The 5,582-nt window shown below is 50.1% G+C and overlaps 1 protein-coding gene across 1 annotated transcript in view; it reads right to left on the bottom strand.

The window, feature by feature from the left end:
- The window catches only part of Wipf2 (WAS/WASL interacting protein family, member 2), a 61,716-nt gene extending 59,905 nt beyond the window's left edge, over positions 1-1,811 (bottom strand). The window contains exon 1 of the mRNA XM_013037150.1: positions 1,713-1,811. The gene's annotated coding sequence lies outside the window, so the exon portion shown is untranslated. The remainder of the gene's footprint in view (positions 1-1,712) is intronic.
- Positions 1,812-5,582: the final 3,771 nt, after the last annotated feature.

The raw sequence follows: 5,582 nt of genomic DNA, 5'->3' as shown, positions 1-5,582 counted from the left end.
CCGGCTTTTTTTCTTTTTGCTTATGTGGTGCTGAGGAATCGAACCCAGGGCCTTGAGCATGCAAGGCAAGCGCTCTACCACTGAGCCACCTTCCCTGCCCATTTACCACCACTTTAAAGATCTCTTTAGGTTAACACACTCTCTTAGAGAATGGAATGAGCCAGACCTATTGTTCAAAGGGGGAATAAAGTCATTTTGATGATTTGTCTCAACGCTATTAAGTAAATCCATAGATGAGCTAGACTAGTCTATTCCCTTAAATTCTCTCCTGATTCCTAAGAAAATTAGTAGCCCAAAACGGTGTCATTCAGAAACAACAAACTATAAGACAAATATAAGCATCATGAAAAAAATAATAAAAGCAGTGAGTCCCTGGGAAAGCCCAAAAAGTTTATTCCAAGTCCCTTTAAAAATAGGAAATCCAGGACTGGGATTGTGGCTTGGTGGTAGAGTGCTTGCCTAGCATGCAGGAAGCCCTGGATTTGATTCCTCAATATCACATAAACAGAAAAAGCCAGAAGTGGCACTGTGGCTCAAGTGGTAGAATGCTAGCCTTAAGCAAAAGAAGCTTAGGAACAGTGCCCAGGCCCTGAGTTCAAATTCCAGGACTGGGGGGAAAAAATAAAAAACAACAACACGAACTCCAGCTGGGTTCACCTGTATTCCTAGCTACTCAGGAGGCTGAGATCTAAGGATCATGGTTCCATGTCAGCACAGCCAGGAAACTCCAAGAGAACCTTATCTCCAATAAACCACCAAAAAGTCGGGAATGGAGCTGTGGCTAAACTAAATAGAACGCTAGCCTTGAGCAGAAAAGGCTCAATAACAGTACCCAGGCCTTGAGTTCAAGCCCTAAGACCTGAGCACACACACACACAAAGATCTCCAGGGCTGGGAGTTTTAGGTATGACCCCCAGCAGGTAGATGTAGGAGTGTGTGTGTGCGCGCGCGCGCTTATGTCTGTGTACACAGCAGCTTCTTCCAGCTGCTCATTCCACCCTGATCTTTTGAAAATGTTCCCTCTCGATCAGTAACTCAATTCCACGTCTACCACTTTAAGATGTCCACCTTCCCAGACTTCACTCCCCACACCAAGATGAACCCTCAACTCCAGGCGCTCCCAAGCGCGCCTCCACATTTCTCAGTCCACCCTGTAATTCAATTCTGATCCCTCTCCACTGACGACCTCACGATTCCCACTCAGGTAAGCAGTTTTCCCGAGTCATCCTCTCCACCATCCCTTTTCACCTACATCCATCCCCAGAACGTGTCACACCGGCCGACTGCATTTCCCCAACAGGTCCTCCCTGCCCATCTCCTCCCTTTTTTTTTTTTTAATTTTTGCACACGGTCACTTCATTCCTCACGCCGAGGCTCCGTCTTACTCACCTGACCCAACCCTTCAGGATCCCTTCGCTCTCTCGGCAATCTCCCTCCCCATTTTCACAGCCCGCGGGCGCCCCACCATCCCCCGACCACTCCGCTGCACTCAGATCCCCGCACGCCCCCCCGCACCCTCCCCAGGACCCACTGGCCCGGCCCTCCCGGCCCTCAGAGCCCGCCCTCAGGACCCCCTCTGCTCCTCAGGCCCCTCCTCCGCGGCCCCTCTCCCCTCAAGCCCCGCCCCGCGCTCCCCTCCCCCGGGTCTCCCTCCCACTCGGGCCCACCCGGCACCTCAGCGACGGACCCGGCCACTCCAGCTTCTTTCCGACCTGGCTGCAGCTGCTCCGGGAGCGAATCCTCCGCCACCTCCGCTCAGGTTTCGTCCTGTCCCGCTGGCCACCCCCCCCCCTCCCGTCAAGCTCTCTCCTTCGCCGCCGCCGCCCCTTTTACCAACCCGGAAATGGATCTGCTCCCACTGTCCCCAGCGTCCGCGAACAAAATGGAGGCGGGGGGAAAAAAAAAAAAAAAAAAAAAGGGGGGGGGAGGGGGAGGAGGTGAGCACCCGGCGAGAAGAAGCCTTAGGCGCATGCGCTGCGGGAAGGCCCGCCCCCTTCCGGCTTCCGTCAGGGCGGAAGTGGCCGGGGCCGCCATCTTGAGAAGGTCGCCAGGACTCCGCTTCGCCGCCGAAAGCCGGCGTTTCTCTCTCTAGATGCGATTGGAACTTATCTGGGACGCCTTCCACAGCGGGTGACGCCGGGGTTCTGCCCCTAGAGAGTCAAGTGCAGCTTTCGCTTTTTCAGACTTTTTAAAATTGCACCTGTGACTCTGTGTTGTCGAGGTAGAGAAACTTTCTTGAATGTGCTTCTTGTTCATGTGTTTTACACACACACACACACGTACAAACCAACCTCCATAAATGCCCTTCCCTGATTTACAGCTAGTGGAAGCCTCCGCTGACTCTTGCCTGGGCCCCGCAGGCAAGCGCTGGTTGTCATAGCAACAGCCTCTTCCGTCATCTCAGCTACCAGGCCCCACCATCCTTGATGCCGTGGGGGCTGAGGCTTCCCCAGCGTCTCAGACCTAGACGGAAGGATGGTGCTTGGGCCTAGGGCAGAAATCCTGTACCCTCCCTAGTGGAGCTACTAACTCTGTAGTAGTTAACTAGCCCCTCTTCTCCTCTCCCACCCCCCCAAGCACTTTACCATTCTAGGCAAGCCCGTTGCTTTAAATCCTCAAAATGCTCTTTGCCGCAACCGTATCCATGTCACTGAACCCGAAATAAGGAACCTCAGCTACCCTGTGAAACAGCTCTCCTGGGTACCTGTCCCTTCAGTCCTCCTAGGGTTGTTAGAAGGCTTAACTCCAGTAATGAGTGGGAGGGCACATTATAAGCCATAAGTTGTTATTTTTGTTTTCTTTCTATCTTACCATGAGTGGTGCAGTTCCCCACCCCATTAGTCTAGTAAATGTCATATTGAGTACCTGCTGTGAGCCAGGCACTGGGCTAGGCACTGGGAGATGGCTACAGAGGTGATGTAAGAGTCTGCCTTTAAGGGAAGTGGTGGTGTTCATGGGCAGGCTAGCATGTAAACAATGTGCTAAAATACAAAGCAGCATGTGACCAGGGCCAAGGGGACATACAGACTGTGGGACGACAAAGGAGTGATTTAATTCCTGCTAAAGAAGGAGAGGAGATTTCATAAAAAAAAAAAAAAAAATTTTTACTAGCCTCTAGAGGATGAGTAGATTTTATTACCAACCAGAGAGGGCAAGGAACACATTCCAGACCTAAGTATCAGCAGGTTCAAATGTCTACATCCTGCATGCCTGAAGGTGATTGGACCATCAGCGGGTGGGTTCCAAATTATTGGATAGAGCCTTCCAGTTCTTCAACCTCATCTCCTATCTGCCCTTGCCTTCACCACTGTACACAGACTATGTAGATCTGCTTCCTACCTGTGCAGTAGACCAACTAACTCTCACCTCAGTGCCTTTTATACCAGCTATCATGTGTCTCTGCCTCATTTTCAAACCTTAACCAAGATGCCACCCTTCAGGGGGCATTCCCTGTGCTGTGGAATATCACTCTGTGTTACCGGCAGTCACCAGGGTAGACACGGAGACATCCATCTCATTTAGGGAGAGAGTAATGTATCAAACACAAGACACAAAGGATAGGATCAAACCCAGTAATAGGGCGGAAACCAGGGCCCAAAATTCCAAAATGGCCCCATAGAGAACTATTGCCTCATGCCACACTTTCAAGTTGGACAGGAACCAATTTGTAAAAGACTTTATTATCCATTGTGAAAAGTTAGACTTTATCTCAAGGGTGGGAAGGAAATTACTGAAAGGTTTAAACAGAGTTAGTGCCATGACTCATTTTGCATTGTGGAAAGATAGCTCTGGCCAATGTGGAGGATAGGTTTTTATGATGCCAGGCTGCTAACAGGAATGCTAGTTGTAAGGCTGGTATGGAAGTCCAAGTAAGAGACAACAGTTGCCTGAACTGAGTGGTACTGGGTACTGACTTAGTACAAAGGCTTTGGAGACAAGGGCTACCTCTACAGAGCAGCTGAAGGATGCTTAGTTCTCTCACCACTTGGGCAAGTTACTCATTGTATTGGCCTCAGGTTCCTCATCCACAAAATAAGACCAACTGGAATGTGCCTCATGGGTGTGCTCACATGGAAAGCACCCAGTAATCAGCCACCATCATCGTTGTTAAGCAATCAGCAATGGAGATGGTCGAAAGGAATTCTAGATCTACTTAAGAAAAAGGAATGTGAGGACTGAAGAGAGGGAGCAGCCAGAAGTCCTATGTGGTGATGGTACTAACTAACACTTAGCTGGATAGGCTGAGAGGAGCCTGGGGTGGTGGAAGAGCCTGAGTACACGCACCCTGATGACAAACCCAACAAGAAAAGTCTGGCAGACCTCAGGGATGTTTGGTTCTTAACCTCAAAAGAGTAATTCAAAGCCGGGCACTGGTGGCTCACACCTGTAATCCTAGCTACACAGGAGGCTAAGAGCTGAGGATCACAGTTCAAAGCCAGCCCTGGCAGGAAATTCCCCGTGAGACTCTTATCTCCAGTTAGCCAGCAGAAAACCAGAAGTGGCGTTGTGGCTCAAGTGGTAGAGTGCTTTGCCTTGAGATGAAGGGCTCAGGGACCATGCCAGGCCTAGAGTTCAATCCCATGACTAAACAACAACAACAAAAAATGTAATTCAAGAGCTGGGATGTAGCTCAGAGGCAAAGAGCTTGTCTTTGCTTGCCTAGCAAGTGCAACGTCCTGGGTTTGATCCCCAGTTCCAAAAGAGAAAAAGAGGGAATGCTTGTGACCTTTCCTGGTGGATGGCTATGGGGTCTGGTAAGGTTTGAGCCCTTCGTCCTGTCAAGATAACTTCAAAGCTTTATGAAAAATCATATGTGTCCCCCTGAAACCCTACTACACCCAGGTTTACCAGGAGATCTGGGTAGGGATAGGTTTGATGGGCTTCATCGTGTATAAAAAGAAGTAAGGCTTGAAAAAGTTCCACTCCTTCACATTGTTTTGTTTTGTTTGTCGGTCGGCTGGTCATTGGGCTTGAACTCTGGGCCTGGGCACTATTCTTCAACTCTTCAGCTCAAAGCGAGAGCTCTACCACTTGAGCCACAGACCCACTTCCGGTTTGCCAAGTGGTTTATTGGAGATAAGATTCTTGTGGACTTTTCTGCCTGGGCTGGCTTTGAACTGCAATACTCAGACAGATCTCAGCCTCCTGAGTAGCTAGGATTACAGGCATGAGCCACCACGCCTGGCTCACTCCCGCACCTTCTCACGGCCATCATTAGCCAGCTCCTTTGAGTGCACGAGGTGAAATGCCAGTCTGCCTGCACATTTAAGCAAGCTGTGTTAGATGAGAACACAGAACATCACTGTACATATACTTGTAGAAGCACCACTTCTTATATGGCATGAATAAAATATGTCTACCACACCGTGCAGCTTCTAGTGTGTCCTCCCGGGGTCCTGCTCCTGCAGCAGGCACACAGCCTCACTCACCTGACCACCATCCAAGGAAACCTAGGGATGGCGAGCAGATGGCCTCCAGGGCCTCAGTCAACTGTAATGTTCAATAAGCATCTGCAAACAGAACAAAACAAAAAAGAAAGAAAAGAGGGATCAAGATTTCCTCAAGGGGCTGGGAAGGTGGCT

This window comes from Dipodomys ordii, unplaced genomic scaffold (genome assembly GCF_000151885.1).
Source record: "Dipodomys ordii isolate 6190 unplaced genomic scaffold, Dord_2.0 Scaffold7, whole genome shotgun sequence".
In the NCBI taxonomy this organism is placed as follows: Eukaryota; Metazoa; Chordata; class Mammalia; order Rodentia; family Heteromyidae; genus Dipodomys; species Dipodomys ordii.
The sequence above is the reverse complement of the archived record's forward strand: the minus strand, read 5'-3'. Positions and strand labels throughout refer to the sequence as shown.